We start from the raw sequence: 19,770 nt of genomic DNA, 5'->3' as shown, positions 1-19,770 counted from the left end.
ACGTTACCAGTGCTGCCACTGTGGTGGAAGGGGGAGACCCAATCTTCATTAATCTAATCAGCCCTACTGGGCTCAGGTTGGAGAGTGTGGGGCAGCACACACCTAGTGCAGGGACTTATCCTACTCTTGGCTGGCCCCATGGCAGGCTCAGATCAGCCTCACGTGCTACTTGCCATGCCAGCTCCTTGGTCAGGATCCCTGCAGAGCATCCTGAGAAGGAACAATGTGACATAGAGCAGGAGGGCTGTGGGGCCAGGTACAGACTAAAACTAGGGCCTGGGACAGTCCAACTTCCAGAAACTCCACCAGAGAGGGGGTGGAAGATGCACCTATTGAGGGGACTATGAGGGGCAGGAAGGAGATGCCCCTGTTTGGAGGAGAAGGGTTGGGAAAGGGGTGGGGAGATGCCCATGTCAGGGAGGCTATGAGTGGGGAGAGGCCTCTGCTGGGAAAGGGGAGGGGTGGGCTCTGTGGGGGGGGGCTATGAGAGGCAAGGAACAGATGCCCCTGTCGGAGGGGGCTGGGCAAGGGGAGAGGGGACTAAGAGAGGCGGGGTAGGGGATGCTCTTGTCGGGGTTGGGTGGGAGGATATGCCTGTGTCCGGGGGGGCTTATAAGGGGCAGGGTGAGAAATGCCCGAGAAGGGGACAGATGCCTGGGCAATGGGAGGGGGAAGATGCCCGGGGGGAGAGGCCTATGAGGGGAAGGGAAGGTGCTGTGGGGGGGGGGGGCTGGAAAGGGGAGGGGAGATCGGGCTAAGGGCGGGTCTCATGATCTGGGAGGGAGATGCGCGGAGCAGGAGGAGTGCTGTCGGTGGGGGGGAAAGGGAGGGGGAAATGCGTGGGGTATGAGTGGAGGGGAAGATGCGCGGGGCAGGGGGGAGGTGCCTGCTGGGGGGCTGGGAAAGGGGAGGCGGGAATGCCGGGGGGGGGCAATGAGGTGGGAGGAGATGCAGTCGGGCAGGGGCGGGTTTGCCTGTCGGGGGTGGTAGGGAAAAGGGGAGGGCGAAGATGCCGGGACGGGGGCTATGAGGGAGGGAGGAGATGCCGCGGGGCAGGGGAGGTGCCTGTCGGGGGGGCTGGGAAAGGGGAGGGGGAAGATGGCCGGTGGGGGCTTATGAGAGGGGAGGAGATGCGCGCGGCAGGGGGGGCCTGTGGGGGGGTGGGAAGGGGAGGGGAAGTGCCGGGGTGGGGGCTCAGAGGGGAGGGAGGGATGCGCGGGGCAGGGGGAGGTGCCTGTCGGGGGCATAAGACGTGGGGGCTGGAAAGGGGAGGGGGAAGATGCCCGGGGTGGGGGCTATGAGGGGGGGCAGAGCACATGCCCTTGTCTGGGAGCACGCGCCGCCGCCAGGCTCCGCCCCTCACCTGAGCGCGGGGAGGGTTCTGGGGACGAGGCGTGTAGTAGCCAATGGGAGAATGCGGAGGAAGTTGTGAGCTCTGGGGCGGGGCTCCCCGCAGCCAATGAGAGGCCGCTGGGTGGGAATTGGGAGCGAGCGGCCGGCCCTGGGACTGGAACTAGTCGCTGGGGCTGACGGCGCCGAGCCGGGGGGAGAGTGTGGGGCCGCCGCCGCCGCCCAGGTACCGGGGCCGGGCAGGGGTGGAACTGGGGGGCGGAGAGGGCCGGGCAGGGGCTCAGGCTGTGCAGGAGGATGGTGCGGGGACCAGGCAGGCGGTACAGACTGGGCAGCACAGCGGGGAGAAGACGGGCGCAGGCTGGGTCCGGCGTGGGGCTCAGGCTGGGCCTTGGGGAGGAGAGGGGGTGGATCGGGCTGGGGCGCAGGCTGGATGTGATGAAAGGGGCGTGGGGTGATAGTGTAGCCAGGCCACAGGGAGCAGCATATTTGGGCTGCCGTGTTGTGTGCCAGGGGATCGAAGGGAAGTTCGCTCCAGGTGGTGCCAGCAGCGCTTCCTTTGTACGGTCAGACCCCAGTTGGCCTCTCCTGGCGCATGTCCCGGGGAGTTGGCTGGCAGGGGCCCACATTTCCATTCATGCTCCTTTTGCAGCAGTGACAGAGACGGATCTTGTTACTGTGTAGGGGGCCTTCAGCCCAGACGGCATCTGCTGGCTTATACGAGGGGGCCGTCAGATGGCAAGGTGGTGTTGGGTGCAGCTGATCTGTAACGCGGAGGGACTCTGCCATACCTTGCAGTGCCTGCTGAGTGCGAGTTTGCTCCCTGGCACGGCAGAGTCTGTAGCTGAGTATCCCCGATCCTCCTGGGTTGGAATCTGCAAGGCCAATCGCTCTCTGTCCACGCGTGGGAGGATACTGTGGGGTTAACTCAGGATCTGTAACTGTCATGGCACACGTGTCACCCAGTTGTTGCTGTGGTGGGACGGGGGCAGGGAAGTTAGGTTACACCCTGGCACTGACTTGCTGTTGCTGTTTGATTTGAGGCTGAGGCGAAGGACCTATTTTCTTGGTCTGCCCTCCTAAGCTAATGGAACGAGCCTGTACACAGCTTGCTAGGATTATCTTCCTCTCTTACCTGCTGCTGTCCATACCATAGCCGCTAAATACCTGTTCATCCAGTGTGAGGTGGTGCTGACCTGTGACAGGTGAAGCAGGAGGAAAGAGGCTCTTGTGCTAGTTGCAGAAGTCTCTCTCCAAGCCTGGCTGAACACAGGACTTTGCAGTTCCATCCTGGGGCTGTACAGGAAGTGAAGAACGGGGTTCCTCTGCTGCAGCCTCTGGAGATTTCCAATCTCTAGAAGTGCTCTGCGCTGCACAAGATGATTAATCCAGGCTATATGCAGCTGTAATAGAGCTAAAGGTTGCCTGCAACTAGCAGTTCTCCAAATACTTTGCTGTGGAGATTGCTTGAGGACAGAGCTGTCTATCTCTCAGAGAGGAGTTGTGTCTCTGGCTGAGGGTCAAACAAGGAATTTTTCTGTTTGAGTTTCAGCCAGGGGTTGCTTCCTGAGGTTCTGGAGGCCCTGTGGAACTGGGATATAAACCACAAGTCCTAGCTCAATGTCCCTTCTGGCTGGTGAAAATCACGGGGAAGATGTTGGGACCATTATTGGCACTCATTGTCAACACCTCCTTTCAGGAGGCAGAGATGCCTGCTTCTCTTAAAGATCCTTCCTCACTGAACCCTTTTGCTGGTGCTGTGTCAGGACCTGGATCCTCAGGTCTCCTGGACTCCAGTCAATCTGGGGTTTGGAGATGCAGTGGTTGGTATTTGGGAGTGATTCCTCTCCTGGTGATCCCTTCCTTTAGAACAATTAGCTACCTTCCCTATGTATGGTGGCTCTAATGGGGCAGATGGAGTCATTGAGTGATTCTGCTGCTTTCTTATTGAGGGACCCTAGAGGTTACTGGGCAATTGCTCCTCTGCCCTAAGGGCCACTTCAGGCTTGGTTTCCTGTGGTTTAATTGTGAGTAGCACATTTTCAGTAAGGATGGGCCCCTTGCCTTTGGAATTCACTTCCCTCTTGGTTCAGTGGCACACTCTGGGTATGCTGCAAGGCTGGTCTGTTTTCCCAGTTTTTCAAATGAGGGGACGTTAGGGTGGATATAGCTAGGTTTGAAATGGGGATGATGGCTGCAACTCCTTGATAAGGTAGAGAGAATCCGTCATCTGTTGCTTCTATATGCAAGATTTCCTGCCACTTTAATGCAGATGCCCCCTTGAACAGCAGAGTGGTCACAAAACCCAGACATGTCTTAGACAGGGCTGCATAGCAGCTGGGTTTTGGTGCAGCTGGTTCTGTAGATCCAGAGAGCAGGAAAGGGAATGAGGAGTTTTCTCTTGCCATCTTTAAACAGTGCAGATGGCCAGGAGCAATTCCATGCACGTCTTGGTGCCAGCGCCAAAGCTTGCATCATATAGAAATGAATTGCTGGGAAGGAGGAGGAGGAGGGCAGTCAGTGAGAACTTGTGGTTTCTTCTAACTTCTCCCTGCACAGTTCTTGCTTTGTGTGCTGCCTTTGAGCCTTAGTCCTGGAGAGCAGGACTGCGGAAGCCTGTCTCTGCCATGTGCACAGCTCCCCAACTCTGAACAGGGCTGGACATGTTGGCAGATTAGCAGGCAGTGTTCTGCTGCTGACATGTTCAGGCTTCTTGTATGTGAATGTTTCTGGGCAGATTTTAGAAGCTCTGTGTTTTTGATGAGTTTCGTAGATCCTTTTGTAAATTGGGTTGCGGAGCATATGGTTATACACTGGTAAAGCAGACTTTTATTTAGCTGGGGTACAAAGTTTTCCCCACACTTTCTCTTTTCTCCATTTTATTGCATCTCATCAAACATGCTGCTGGGTCATTCACCAGGCTGCTGGCACTTTCTCCATATGCTAATGAACTAATGAAGCTCCACACTGTTTCTTGTTGGGAAATGGGAGTCATTGTTTCCTGTAAAGCGAGGCCTGGCCTCCCTTTGAATCTCAGCACTAACAGGGTCTGCATTGTTTGTTTTGCTTTATTACATTTCATTCCTTCCTTGTTAATATGAGCATCTGAATAACACCCTCTCTCCGCGCTGGTGCGTGTTAATTCTTTCAGCAGGTGGAGCACTCTCTCGGATTGAGAGTGTTTGTTTGCCTTGGGTGTTGGGATATATAGGAGACTGGTGCTGCTGCACTGGGCTTGGATTTCTAAGATGTGCTTTGAATGGCTGACTTCACTTCTTCCAAACACGTGGCATCTTTCATAGCTATTTAGACTTCACCTTTTTTCAGTGCATTTAGCCCTGCTGCCTGACACTTAGAACATGGAAGATAAGAGTCGGTGTGCCTCACCCTGGGGGGCTTTATGTCCACAGGGAACATGGGGAAGAGATGGCTTCATTCTGCATTGTTTGTGTGTCCTTGGTCTTGCTGCTTAGATTGCTAGTATGGACACGTGGCCACTAGGAACCGGACCCGCAGCATGCAGGCTACCAAACAGTCAGCAGATGATAATTACTTTTGATTGCTACTGACCTTCTCGAGACTGTGGCCAGCCAGCTAAAGCTACCTGACTCCACTAGTCCCTAAGCCAGGGGGTCTGCTGGATTCTTGTGATTTAAAGAAACAGGGCAGTGGACTCAGCCCCTAGCCAGAGAGCTATCTCTGAAACACTGGGCTGAACAACTCCCGAGCATTCTCTTGTGCTTGGGATCTCCTTTCCTGAACTTGGGTTTTTTTCCTAAAATGTAACTTCCTTACCCCAGCTCCAGGCTGAGTGTTCACATCTTGGTGGTTGTCACACAAATGTCTAACCCTTACTATTGGTGACTCTCACATCCCCACTCCCTGGTGATTGTAGCAGAAATCTGGCTAGATGTGCAGCAACGAGCATGTAACAGAGCTTAGACACTTAGTTTTGTTTCCGATTTCTAGGCTGTTATCTGGATGCCTGGGGACACTTATTAGGTAAAGGGTGAGAAAGCAGGGTTGGCATTTTGTTTGGCTGGTGAGTGAGGACACTGCGTGGGGACCAAACAGGGGACCAAAGGCAAAGGACCTGACTTCAGAATTAAGGTTGCTTTCCTGACTCTGGGTCAGTGTGCTCCTCTGTTTGTTTCTTGGGAGAGAAACACAGACACTGCACTCCTAATTACACTCCTCTTTGGCACTGCGCCTTAGTCAGTTGGTTAGACTGAAGGCCTGGTGCATCTGAGCACCATGCAACCTGGACCTGTAACCTAGTTTTCTGACCACCTAATGCTATTTCAGGCAGTCTGGGAGGAGGTTAAAGTGGGGAACTGCATTTGATTGATTTACTCTTGCCCCCGTTTGGATGAAGAGGGGAGCTGTGTTTTGGATGTTGTAGCCCACATTGACTGTGTTTTTATGGTGTGGAAGCTGGGATTGGAGGTGGGAGCATTTGAGCAGAGCAATGAGGTGGAGAATTCAGGACAGCACCGGTGCAGAATATGATGTGAGGTGTAGGAAGAGCTGGTGGTAAATGACAAACTGAGCATGGAAATCGCACTGGGTGAAACTTGCTCTGCTTGCATGAGCCTGAGTTCACTTGGCCGTTGCTGGGAATCCAGCCACAGCTGCTGACCGTGGGGTGCTTACATGGAGTTTGAGGGTCAGCAGCTCAGCCCGATCCTAAACCTCGTAGCACCACCCTTCACTGCCCCACTTGGATGCAGTGCAGGAGCTGTGGCAATTCTGCTCCAGCCACCTTGCCCATAGCCTTCCCCTCTCCCCAGATGATATATGTGCGGCCTTTGCCTTGTGCAAACCCTCTGTACTGGAAAAGCAGCAGAGAATCCTGTGGCACCTTATAGACTAACAGACGTTTTGGAGCGTGAGCTTTCGTGGGTGAATACCCACTTCGTCAGACGCAGGATACTGGAATACACCTCATCCTCTGCATGATGATCACCCAAGATCAGCCTGCCCTTGTGCTGGGGAGGCTATGTGACCAGGTGTGAGGAGTGGGCAGTGCGTGCGGGGCTTTCTACAGGAACGGCTCCTGGCAGGTTCCACAGAGCAGCGACTGTGAGACTGGCTGGAACAAAGGCTGATGCACTGTCCCAGCGCTTCAGGAGAGCTGGGAGCATCCTGACCTCTGGTGGTACCTGGACAACATGGGAATGCTGGCTCCACTGTTTTTGTGGGACAAGCCATGAGGAAACTGCCTCTCAAACTGTCCCTTTGCTGAGCCCTACTTTAATGAGTGTTTGTGTCGCTGTTCCCTGGGCTGGGTGAGTGTGGCAGGAACCTCCTGCCTGGGCTCTGGCTTAATGTGGGTTGGATCTCGGGGCAGAGTGTGCGGCCAGTGGTGCAAGTGTTTACGTAGCTGTGAGTTTTCCATCCCCCTCCATGCATTCCCACCTCACGCTGATGAGCCTGATAAGGGCTTCCTGTTGTGTGCTGTCAGGGGCACTGGGGTCCCTGCAGGAAGCAGGTTGTGTGTTGTTCTAGGTCTGTCCTTGGGTTAAGCCACATGCTGTGTGCACTCTGCCCTGGCTGCAGCATGTTTTTATGGTGTGTTTCTCTCTAGTCATAAGGAACTAACTGAAGCAACCTTGGAGCTCTTAGCAATTATCTTTGAGAACTATTGAAGGATGGGAGAACTCCCAGAAGCTTGGAGAAGGGTAACGTGGTGACTTCTTAAAGATAGGTACTAACTTCAATTCCTGGAAAGATACTAGAGCAAATTATCGAACAATCAGTTTGTGAGCACCTGGAGGATAATAGGGTTGTAAGGCATATTCAGCATGGATTTGTCAAGAACAAATCATGCCAAAGTAACTGAATTTCCTCCTTTGATAGGACAACTGACCTATTGGATAGCGGGGAAGTAGTAGTTGTGCTGTACTTTGATTTTTGGTAAGGCTTTTGACACAGGTCTGCATGATGTTCTCATAAGCAAACTAGGGAAATGTATGTAGCCTAAATAAAATTTCTATGAGGTCAATGCACAACTGCTTGAAAGACTATACTCAAAGTGTAGTTATCAATTGTACCTAGAGGGGTGGGATAGCTCAGTAGTTTGAGCATTGGCCTGCTCATCCCAGGGTTGTGAGTTCAATGCTTGAGGGGGCCACTTAAGGATCCGGGGCAAAAATTGGTCCTGCTAGTGAAGGCAGGGGGCTGGACTCAATGACTTTCAAGGTCCCTTCCAGTTCTAGGAGTTAGGTATATCTCTTATTACTATTATTATAGAGGGAATGAGCGAAATACTGTCATGATCACTAGCATGACTAATATAGAGCTAGATCTTAGGTATTCATTGTATTCGGTGTTAATACTATGCATGGCAGAATAGGATTTTGATCTTTTCATACTTTGATATCCAGAGAATGTTTATTGATTTTTAAATTTACACAGTTGCACACATTTCTGGGCTTCAGGCATTTTTTCCATTTTTATTGATTTTAAATTTGCACAGTTGCAGGAAATGAAGGGGCGGTGAGGCAATCACAATTTAATGCCATCTGAAGCATTCTCATGGCTAACACACAAATTGTCAACATCCCATGTCAAGGTATACAAATAAAGAGCCTTCAATCAAACATTATCAACTTTTCAACCAGCATTTTTCTTTCTTTACCTAGCTGTACATGTTGATTATTGATGCATATATTTTCCCACTGGTTTGCGTGTGTATGGTGAAATTGACATTTACCAATTAAAAAATCAAATCCTTCCAAGCCTAGTTAACAGTGTGACTAGCCCTGGACTGAACACGGATGTGGGTGGGGAAGAGAAGAGAAGTATCTTTGTGTTAAGTTCTTCTGCTGAGGTGGCCACATCTCTGCCCTGGGATGGTAGCAGCCACGTATGCAAGCAGGAACTTGACAGGAGAACTGGAATTGAAGTGGGAGCCAACTGACATAAATTCCCTGGCTACTTGCCTGGTGTTGGTCAGTCAAGAGTCTCAGGGTAGAATTGGCTGAGCAGACTTGGGGCAGTGATGGTGCTCTGCTTTGGGGGCTGCTGGGTGCTGCGCTGACCATGAGAGCGACACACTGATGGGTTCTGAGGTACACGAACAGCTGTTGTCCTCCTAATCTGGATGATCTTTCAGTTCTTGGGAAATGTGGGGCTTAGTTTAAGCCTCATCCTTCCCTCTTCAGTGTTTTCTGAATACATGGCACTCAGTTCAGACTGGATTTGGGGACTGATGGCATCAGCTGGTGGTATGCTTAATTCTCAGGTTGCGAAAGCCTTCCTGCATATCTTGTATGCAGTGGTGTTGTAGCCATGTCAGTCCAGGATAAGGAGGAAGATGAGGCAGGTGAGGGAATATGTTGCTCCAACAAAAGATCTGTTGGGGGAGAGAGACAAGCTTTTGAATCACACAGAGCTTAAGATATTCCCTTACCCCTCTTGTCTTTCTCCATATCGTAAGTATATCCTCCGAGTGTTGTCCCCTCCCCCACCCTCCAGGGACCTGGCTTGTCCAAGCAGTGGATATCTACATGCAATTAGTTCAGAGATTTCTGCCTCCTCTCTTGGGGGTAACATGATTCTGCATGGGGACAGGGAGACTACAGACCCTTAATGCAACTGTCATACTGCAATGTATTCCACTTGTCCTGCTGGGGGACATCTCCAAGCCCAGGCACAGATCCTGCCCAGCTGAAAGGGACTGTGACCCTTCCGTGGTGTGGCCTCGTGGGATCTAGAGTGGTTTGGCAGATGTTGTTTACAGAAGCAAAGCTCCTCTTTCCGGCAATGCCTGGAGTCCCTGGCTGACTTTCCCCCTGCAAACAGCCAGCTCAGGCCCAGCCTTTTTGGAACGGTGCCTGTATAAAGGGGGTGGGTGGAAGGAGAGGATCTGAGGTCCTGCCTTTTACATGTCATATTCGAGGGGAACCCCAGCTATAAGGGGTTTTTTCTGATGCCCTGGACATGAGTACTGGGGAGCGAAGGGTCCCTTGTGGGTTTTCCTGACACTGTGTGTTTCTGGTGGTTGTGGCACCCTGGATCCTGAAGAGGGGGGAATGCTGCAGCGAGTGGGCCAGCTGAGTCAGCAACGTAACTCCAGTAAGGCCAACCAGGCCTTATTCCACGGGGGAATGTGGCCAGATGTGTTCAGGATTAAAGCAAATTTCTGGCTGCTGCCACTGGCTGTGCTGAGAGAAGAGAGAGCCATGGTGGTGGGTGAGGATGGCTGCCACTGGGCCCTCTGTGTGCTCCTGCTACTCAGGCACATGGCCCTCTGCTGAAGGCAGTCTGTGTCTCTCCATCCATCCGTTTGGTGATTGTTACCCCCATTAACCAGATCTCCCTGCCAAATCAACTGTCACATGCAACAGGGAGAAGGGGGCTCAAGGCTGAGGGAGCCCCTCGCATGCTGGGCCAGTGTCGTCTGTGTTACAGTAGTGCTCAGAGGCCCTAAGTAAGACCAGGGCTTCGTTGTGGGTATGTAGCGAGAGATGGTCCCTGCCCTGGAGAGCCTGCATCGAAAAAGCCAAGGCAGGCTAAGGTTAGGAGGGGAAACTGAGGCCCAGTATGGGGCGGGGACTTCCCCAATGCCATGCAGCAGGTCGGAGGCGGAGCTGGGACTAGAGCCCATGGCTGCTGAGCAGTGCCCTCTCGCTCAGGACCATCCTTAGCCATAGGCAGAATAGGCAGCCGCTTAGGGCACCACTAGGTCTGGAGGCACCGCTCTGCTTGGAGCCCAGACAGATGGGAAGCAGTGGAGCATGTAAGAGCAGGGCTGCTGGGTCCTAGAGAGAGCCAAATGCAGCACAGTCTGAGGGAGGGGATTGGCTACTGTGGTCTCTGGGAAGGGGTGGGGGAAGGAACTCACCTGTAGGGTGACCAGATGTCCCGATTTGTATAGGGACAGTCCCGATTTTTGAGTTTTTTTTCTTATATAGGCTCCTGTTCCCCCCACCCCCATCCCGATTTTTCACACTTGCTGTCTGGTCACCCTAGGTGGGGGTAGTTGGTACCTATAAGAGACAAAGCTCCAAATATCAGGACTGGCCCTATAAAATCAGGACATCTGGATCTGATCACCGTAGCTAGGGAGCACATCTCTCTCCCGAGCTGGCAGCAATCCATCTCATCCAGGGGGGAGCTGCACAGGGCAGGATGAGCTGCTGTGGCTCCATGGGTGCCTCGTCCCTGAGATCAGATGCTGTGCTAACTTCACCATGGTCTGTTGGGCTGGTGGTGGTGCCCATTGGCATGTGATCGGACCTGAGGGTTTGCTGCTGCTGTTGCCACTCTGCACCCAAAGAGGTGTATTTTGGGGTCCTGCAGTTTTCCACCTATCTCCTCCTGTTCTGCAGCTGTTGGACCAGCACGCTGGGGGGTGAGCCAAGCATGAAAGCAGTACTGCGTTGCCATTTAAATTGTCATTTAACAAATTTGTTTGCCAAAAATGCTTGCTAACAATCCTGAATTCAATTTCAATATTTAAAAAAAAAAAAAATCAATCTCTTAGCCAAAACCAGAAAATTAAGTTGTTGACAATTATTTGTGACAAGTTTGGTATGTTGAAGGAAGTGGGCCAGTTTTCATCAGAGAAACAAAAAATGTTGACTGACTTTCCTATAGCCCTGTCACTACTAAATAGAGCCCTCCAACAACTCTGATATGCTCATCTCCTTACTAATGTATAGAGCAGGGGTCAGCAACCTATGGCACATGTGCCAAAGGTGGCACGGGAGCTAATTTTTGGTGGCATGCAGCGGTGCGCTGAGCGGCTCAGCCCGCCAGTGCTCTGGAGTTCCGGCTGCTGCCCCATTGCCACCCGGAGTCCCAGCCACCGGCCCCACTCCGCAGCCACTGCTGGCCTGGGGACCCCCAAGGAACCCCAGGCTGGCAGCGGGCTGAGCAGGCCGGCAGCTGATACCCTGGCTGAGCCACTCAGCCCACTGTCGGCCTGGGGTTTCATTCACTCAGCTGGTAGCGGGCTGAGCAGGACTAAATTCAACGAAATAGGAAAACAAGAGCAACTAATGACAAAGTACAAGAACCTAGAGCAGTGGTCCCCAACCTTTTTTGTCTGGCGGGCGCCAGATGAAGGACTGTGGGGGTGGACGAGAATCTGCCGAAATGCTGCCAAAATTCAGTGGCGATGCCTCTGGATGATGCTGCTTGTTGGCAGCAAGTGGCGTCATCCAGAGGCGTTGCTGCCAAAATGCCGCCGAATTTCAGTGTCATTTCAGTGGATGCTCGTCTGCTGGCCAGTACACGGGTGCCATGGCACCCTCGGGCACTGCGTTGGGGACCCCTGACCTAGAGAGCCTCCTGAAGCACGGCGATTGTTTTGATTTAAATGGACTTGAACTGTATGAAGAATTGAGTACACTGTCATCAATGGTGCCAAATGCAAAATCGATGATGGACACTGTACAGTTTACTCATACCCGCAAACTTGTTGACATATATCCTAATGTGTACATTGCCACTCGTATTCTGCTGACAATTCCTGTAACAGTAACATCAGGAGAATGGAGTTTCTCAAAACTAAAGCTCATTAAAAACTATCTCCGCTCTACAAGGAGTCAGGAACACTTGATTGGTCTTGCTATTCTTGCAATCAAACAAGAAATCACTTTGTCTTTGTCATACAATGACATTATTACTGATTTTGCAGCCAAACAAGCCAGGAAGATTGCTCTTAATTAAAAACAAATCCTTGTTTCAATATCTCTTCGTATAAATTTCCAATAAAATGTTGACAAATTAAAAAAATTATATTATTTGCATCATTCTGTCAAATCAGAATTTTTTCTATAGTGCTACTTCTTTAGTGCTAGTCTATCAGCATTACAGTGTTCTTCATCAAGTTAAACTGGTTTTAATAACATGCATGTGGCAAGTTTTCCAATAGTGTAAGCTTATGTTTGTGTTGCTAAGACCAAGACAGGCAGAGGGGCACCAGCTTAATAATCCCATGTAGGGCACCATAAATCCTAAGGACAGCCCTGCTCTCGCTGGATCATGCTGCCCCTCGACCATACGCACTAAGATCTACGAGGAAAGCTCCGTTGCTGGCGAAATGGCAGAGGAATAGTTGGCTTAGCTGCTGCTTGCTGTGAATGTGGCAGCTGCTTTGTTAGACTCTTGTTTGCGGAATTACAAATAATAAACCCAGAGCCAGTCTGCTCTCCTAACGAGAGAGACGCGCCAGGCTGCGCTCAGCGGCAGCAGGAGAGGGACCTGTGCACAGGGTGCCTGAGAGCAGCTCTGGAGGCCTGCTGTGCTTTTAACAGCAGGATGCAGGTTCTCCCTTTGATCCTGCTCCCTTGGCTGTCAGACGGCTAGCAGAGGACCCGCCCTCTCCTGCTTCCATTTCTCTTCCTGAAGGACTGTGGAGGTTGAGTGGGGTTGTGGTCTCTGAACTCATGTGCACTGAGAAGTTCTCCTGCACCAGTGAAGTGCTGGCTGCCCCTCTCATCCGCCGACTCTACCTACTGCCGTGGCAAAGACATACAGAGCATAAGCTAAGGGGCATGTGGGTTGATTCCTGGCCCAGAGTTCCCATAGCTTTAGTGCTGTTTCTCCAGGGCATGTTACTGTCCTGGCAGGATGGATGCAGTAATCACCTGGAAATGACAATTAGTTACTGAGGTGGCCTGGGGCCATAGTGAATTCTTAGCTGCTGCAGAAGTGCAAAAACAGATCTTTGGAAATCTGCAACCCTGCCCTGAAAGCATAAGTGACTTGGCAATTCATCAGCGTCTCTGCCTCCTGGCAGATGGTGGAAATTCTGGGATGCTGGTTAACTCAGTTGCTGCCCCTGTGCAGTGCTTTTGGTGTCCACACAGCCCCCTCCCCCCGGATGTAGGATTCTCCCACCTTATTGCAAGGTGTGGCTGAGCAGTTAGAGCAGGAACTGGGTGTCTCTCTCTTGCTTTGCTCCATCACGGACTTGCTGCGTGGCCTTGGATACATCACCTCCTGGTTGCGTGTCTTGATTTCCTTACCAGTATGTTGTGGAGGATGATCTCCAAAAGCCCCTGTGGAATTGGGCCGAGGTTCCTCAAGGGGATTGGGTGACCCTCCCCTGGCACCTGCATTACCACTGAATTTCAAAGCCAGCTACTCGTGAGAGCTAGAGATGGGACCTTCCTGGCTTCAGGGCCAAGGCCTTGGAACTCGGCCTTTAGCACCCAGGCAGCTAAGGGACCGCAAACCTGGCCTCTCTTCTGAACTCCATCGCCTCTTTGGCCTGGCGCTCCACAGCCACAACACGAAAGCTGAGGAGAAGGGAAGGAGCGAAGGAAACTTTGTGTTTAAAGCCTTAATGGCTCGGGGAAAGTGAGGAGGGAAATTCTGACCCCTGTCCTCTTGTGAGTTCATGGCTAATTCTTCTAGGAGGTGCGCAGTGATGGCCCCATTGTCTGAATGGAGAGAGATGGTAGTGCCCCACCGCTGGGTTGGCTCCTGGGGAGGGGAACAAGTTGCATGTAAAGCGCTTGGTGCTCAGGCTGATGGGTGTGTGTGTGTGTCTCTACGCTGCAGAGAAAACCTCTCTGAGCCTAGCTCAATTGACTTGGGCTGTGGCGATAAAAATAGCTGTGTAGACATCCCTGCTTGGGCTGGAGCCCGGGCTCTGACGCCTGGGAACGGGGGAGGGTCTCTGAGCCGGGACTGGGGCGCAAGTTGAAACATCTACACTGCTATATTTAGCCCTGCAGCCTGAGCCTCACAAGCAGGGTTGGAAATTTTCTGGGGAAAAAGCCATAGGACAAGGTGCTGGTAAATACTGCCTTGAACTTGGTTTAAACCAGGAAAGGAGGGAAAATAGTTGCATCAGTATTCAGAAAGCACAGAACAAATCTCAAACTTTGGACATATCTGTTCAAAACTGAGGAATAGGCTCAGTCTGTTCACTACCTCCGAGTTGTTCCAGAACACTGCATGGCCAAATGGACCTGGGCTGGTGTCTGCAGCTCTGCATGCTTCAAGCCTCACCTCTGCATGATTGGCCCTTTCGATATTGAAAACTGAAGTCTGAGTCATGATGTGTGTAACTTCCTAGCCAGGAATAAGCCAGGGTCTGTCTTGGCAGGTCAGGGATCTGCCTTGTTGCACAGGTCTTGGCACTCCCTCCAGACTTAAAGAATCACTCTGGCCCAATCAGAGGTTTTGGCCCAGAGGTCCTGGGAGAGGCTGTCGGTGGTTGACATTCTCTGCAGTCACTGTTCTCCCCAGATGCATTGGCCATGGCTCTGCTAAGGCTGCCCCACAGACTCAGGTTCACAGACTCTGGAGAGACTCCAGCTTACCGAGGTATCTTCATGGCAGCCAGTGAGGAGACTCCTTCCTGGCTGAATCCCAGTTGTTACTGCTTGGCGGGGGCTGCCTCATGCTTCTAACGGAGCCCAGTGGCAGTCGCTCTAGGCAAAGTTGCTGCTTGGGGAGGGGCAGCTGATTGCCTGGGGGTCAGCACCCTAGTTAATGGCCCCTGGGGGTCTTGCACACTGTAAGACCAGCCTGGGCCCGGCTCACACCTCTTGAACTTGTCCAAGAGCTCAAAGAGCCTCATCCGTGGAAGAGTGAGTCAAGCACAGGATCCTGCTGCTGGCCTGCAAGGCCCAGTCTGGCAGTGAGAGCATCTGCTTCTCTACCTGCTCCCCCTGCACATCACTGATTGCCTGAGGTTCGTTCACCTTCCTTGTATGAAACCCGCCGTGCCCGATGGCAGAGCTCCTCCGGGCTGTGGGCCCTGCCTGTGGGTGTGCCCCCCTCTGTAGTCCCAGTCCCCCGAAAGACTGGGATAACTTCCAGAAACCTCCTGGCTTTGCTTTGAGTGACTGGGCCGAGGTGTGCAAAGGTTAACTCAGGCTGTACTCTTCCCACCAGACAGAGATTAGGGGCTTGCAGGACATGTTGCTAGTTGAGGATGGCCTGTATTAGAGCAGCACCCAGAGCCCCCGGACAGGATTGGGACCCCACTATGCTGGGAAAGTGCAAACTCCTTGGAGTGGGGCCATCAGTCCTCTCTCAGCGTTTCGTCCTTCGCTGTGTGCGGCTTCCTGGCTCTTCCCTTCCTCTGGCTGCCTTCAGAGATGGGCTACCTAGCGTTCAGGAATTGGGGCTCTGTATCGTCCCCCCTCCCCTCCGGCCCACCATCCCTGTCTCTCCCGGCAGTTACTGGCTGGTGATGGTGTCCGTGAGCTGCATCCGTGGCTGGGGGAAGGTGTGTTTGCTGGCTGGAGAAGGGAAGTGAGAATGAGGCACCTAGGAGAAGGGTGGCGGCTGCCACATGGGAGAGGGTTAAGACTTGGGCTTGTTCAGTCAGCAGAAGGGACGGATGCAGTACTGAGCTGTACCAAGCAGGCCGAGGGCTGCCCTCTGCTGACGGTGGTGAGACTTGCTCCCTCTCTCAAGGGCACATCCATTGATTGATAGCGACATCTGCAGGTTGAGGTGAGGACACTGTGACTATTCAGCTTCTCCTGGGTTCTCAGCAGTAGCCATAAATGCTTCCTTCCCCTCTTGCTGTCTGGAAGGCTCTGCTCACCCCGTGCTCTGTGCTATTGAAACGTACGCTGCTTGGGGCGGTCGTGTGGTCCGTGCCATAGACTCTGCCTGGGCTGCAATTCCAGGTGTTGGCTTTGAGCTGAAAAGCCTTTGAAGGTTTGGATTCTGTGTCCAAGACGTTTTCCCCTTGCGCTTCATCTCAGCAGCTGATTGTACTCCAGTCCCGGGAGGAGGCATTCAGCAGCAGCACCCATCTCTCAGGCTGGCTTTTAGGAAACGTTTCAGTTCTAGCGTGTCTGCTCCAGCTGCAGTCAGTCCATGAAAGGCTGGTTGTTGACTGTGGAGGTAGCAGCCAAGCTCCTTAAAGCCAGGGGAGGAAAGTACAGGGAGCGCTCGAGCCCATGGAGGAGACAAGTCAGATAAAAAACAACTTTCTTTCTTGCGAGAGTGCAAGAGAACGCAGCCGTTTAGAGAGAGCCGGCCAAGGTTACAAGGCAGTAGACACTGGTCTGCAAGGAACACTCCACTTCCAATCCCCAGCTTCCTGATTCCAAGAACGGTTTTTGTGTAACTGGCTCTGCAGCCTATGGTTTTGGCAGCAATTTGGCGGCAGTACGCTGAAGGCGTGGGACTGGCGGACCTCCCGCAGGCATTTCGCCGAAAGCTGCCCGACTGCTGTGCTTTGGGTGGCAAAATACGTAGAGCTGCCCCTGACTAGCTGTCCTGGCTGAGGACTTAGAGAATAATTGTAGTGGTTTAATATTGCAGCCAGCTGACCCAAAATATTCTGTCTGACCAAGAAGCTTCTCCCCCCCCTACCCCTGGTGCCCTTGCAGCAGTATCATGTACAGGGAGATTTTCTCACTGAGCTGTCCTGATAAGGCATGTAATTGAAATGATCAGTTCATAAGGAGCCTCCACAGAGCTGAGTGGGGATGAGGTTGACCACCCAGCTGCTATGGGATTGTAAGCCAGCTTCTGTTCTGTTGCAGTGTTGGCTTGGTGATCTTCAGAAAGAACTTGAGTGGTTAGTGTTTAAATAATAAAGTAAACTTCTTGTTGGCTAAACTAGAGCTATAGGTGGCTAGGAGCTGGCTTCACGGTAACTTTTTAAGACCAGGTTGGTTGGACAAACATCTGTCAGGGCTGGTCTGGGTTTACTTGGTCCTGCCTCAGTCCAGGGGGCTGGACTAGATGACCTCCCAAGGTCCCTTCCAGCCCCACATTTCTACAATTACTTGACTCTGGACTTTCCAGCGTTACCCCTTTCCAGGAGGGTTGGTGGAAGCAGGCTCAAATGTGCCTTTTTTTTAGTTCTGCTGAAAGACCAACTTCTGTGTCAGCTACTCCAGCTACTTCCTTGCTGTTCAGTTTTGTACATGTCAAGTGTCCAAGGAATGTGTATTCAGACTAGCAAAACTAGGGGGGTCAGACAACTTTTTAGTGCAGCTGCACGAATAGGTGAGGTACTTGGATACTACACTTGGGTTACAGCTGTGCCAGGGGTCTCTGTTACAATGTGGCTGTCTCTGGCCTGGCTACAACACAGTTGCATTTTGTAATGTAAATGAGACCTTAGTCATATTCTATGATCCAGGCAAAGCCTTGGGTATGTCTATGACAGGACCAAGGTTTAGGGACACCACTAAAACATGGTTAGATCTAGCATTCGTCAAAAACTGATGACTTCTTCCATGACACTTTTTGTCAATCTTGAAAATTTGAAAAATGTATCCTAGCTTTATTTAGGTCATGTCTGTGCTGTTGTAATCATTCCTAGCTCCTCTCTAGTGCTTTTCATCGGTATGGCTCAAAGCACTGTTACAGGTGGATCGGGGAGATCCACTTTTTTGTTAGTGAGACTTCTGATGCTGTTGGGAAAATGCAGATGCCCAGTGCATGGGAGATTGTCACTCATACACCTGTAAAAGGCTAATTCAAGACACTGGCATTGGGTGTGCGTGCGGGGCATAGTTTAAAAGGATCTTGACTTTTTTGGACTTATTTCGGAGTGTTCTATTTTCTGACAGTGCCCCTCTTCCGGCCAAGTCAGGCTCAGACGTGTGTGGGTTTGCAGATCCTTTAGTGATCTGCACTGCTCTCTCTGCTCCCCTGTTGAGGATGTCTTCCCTCAGGGAGCCTAAGAACCACAAGAACAAACTGAAGCATGTTAACACTTCTCTGAGCAGGGGGCTGCAGCTAATAGAGTTTCTGGAAGAAGTCTGCAAGAGGATTCCAGGCAGGGGGGCTGTGTGGAAGTCCAGGGCTGCTCGGGAGCAGGGAAGGGACAGTTTGCTCCAGGCTCCTTGTTTCAGAGGACTTCCAAATGGAGTAGGGTTGCAATCTGGTGCATGAGGACACAGTGCCATGCAGATTTGGCCTGACTGCTGCTCTGTCATGATGGAGAGAGGCTGGGCCAAACCTGAGTAGTACTGGGACCCCATGGACCAGGTCACCATGCCTGGAGTAGGGAGCTGGGCCCAGCCCCATGGGACAGGAGCCGCCGCTGCGGGACGAGTGTGGTGCAAGGTCACTCTCCAGTCTTCCCCCACTCCCCCTGCCAGCCTCCCCTCGGGATAAAATTTTTGGAAGCATGGGGGGCGTCCGTTTCAGATTTTGCCCTAGGCCTCCAAAAAGTCTGCACAGCTCTGTGGAAGGCAGCCAGCAGCAGAGCGAGAGCAGGACACACCGGACCCTTGAGTGACACGGCTTGTGGGATCGGAAAGCGAAGAGATGTAGCAGGGAGTTGGTTTGCAAGGCCTCAAAGGAGGGACAGGAGAAGGCGCTCACGTGTGAGACAGCAGGAGAGCATAAGGAGCAGCCAGTGCCACGGAGAGACTCAGAAAGAAGCTAATGGGTTTTTGTGGAAGAAAAATGAACCCAGCCTTAGTAGGGGTATTTCTCCTAGTTGCTGGATCTTTGGCCTGCTTCTGTTGTTTCCCACCTGCAGCAGCATCCTGGCCACAGTCCGTGAGATCCTTGTGTCTGCCCTGGTTTGTAATGAATCAGGCTCATTGAGGAGAAGAGGTGCCTGTTTGAACACGTGAGATGGCTCAGACGAGTGCAGACAATACATCAGACGAGAAACAGCCACCGAGTGATCTGAAATAGCCAGGCAGCTCGAAGAAAAGATGCAATTTCCATGTGTTGTAATGACCTTGTAGAGAGGATTGGGGCTTTGAGTTAGAGGAGAGTGGAGGAGGGAAGGAAGCAAGAATGAGCCTGTTCCTGAGTGAATGCCAGAGGGGATGGGGGGTAAGGGACTGTGTGTGGGCGAATGGCTTAACGTTAAGTCTCCAGGGCAGCAGCTGCCGGTGGCTTGGTCAAAGATGTGCAGGCATGTAGCACTTTCCCTTGTCCCCTTCTGCTCTGTTCTGGGGCAGATGAGCCTTTGAACTACACAGGGCCCCTGTGCCCAAGCAGGATTCTTACAGACTAGGGGGGCTGTTTGTGTAATTGGAGCAGAGGGACTGGAGGAGGCTGGTCTAGGTAAGGGGTCATCCAGAGAAGAGGCAGAGAGAGCTCTTGCCACCATCTCTCCTTTCTTGAGCAAGGAGAGGGTGTGCTGATCCTTCAGAAATCCAGGGAGCAATCTGTTCATTTCAGGTAGTTTCTGGGTGCCTCAGGCTTGGTAGTGTCCCTGTGTCAGTGGTGTAAGTTTCCCTCTCTCTTAGCAGGTCTAGCTGGAGATCCTACTGTAGGCAACTCGGCCCTGTGACTGCTTGTGTGCATGTCTCTCTGTAGCAGCATCAGGAACAAACCCGTACACCAGCTTTCCTGGTATATCCGATCAGAAACTAACCCTAAGCTTCTTCTATGAAACGCCTCCTGGTAGCAACCGTGTATCTCTGCAAAATCTGCCCTTCCAGAGGAAGCAGCACTGTGGCTTCAGCGTTTAAAGGGTCATGTGGTGGTGGGAGGATGGGATGGTCTCTC

General features: G+C 52.2%; 1 protein-coding gene across 1 annotated transcript in view; it reads left to right on the top strand.

The window, feature by feature from the left end:
* The first annotated feature begins 1,489 nt into the window (after nt 1–1,489).
* Nucleotides 1,490–19,770, top strand: part of GRAMD2A (GRAM domain containing 2A) — a 93,242-nt gene continuing 74,961 nt past the window's right edge. Inside the window, exon 1 of the mRNA XM_075069470.1 lies at nt 1,490–1,576. The gene's annotated coding sequence lies outside the window, so the exon portion shown is untranslated. The remainder of the gene's footprint in view (nt 1,577–19,770) is intronic.

This window comes from Chelonoidis abingdonii, chromosome 9 (genome assembly GCF_003597395.2).
Source record: "Chelonoidis abingdonii isolate Lonesome George chromosome 9, CheloAbing_2.0, whole genome shotgun sequence".
In the NCBI taxonomy this organism is placed as follows: Eukaryota; Metazoa; Chordata; order Testudines; family Testudinidae; genus Chelonoidis; species Chelonoidis abingdonii.
This window is presented reverse-complemented; position numbering and strand designations above follow the sequence as displayed.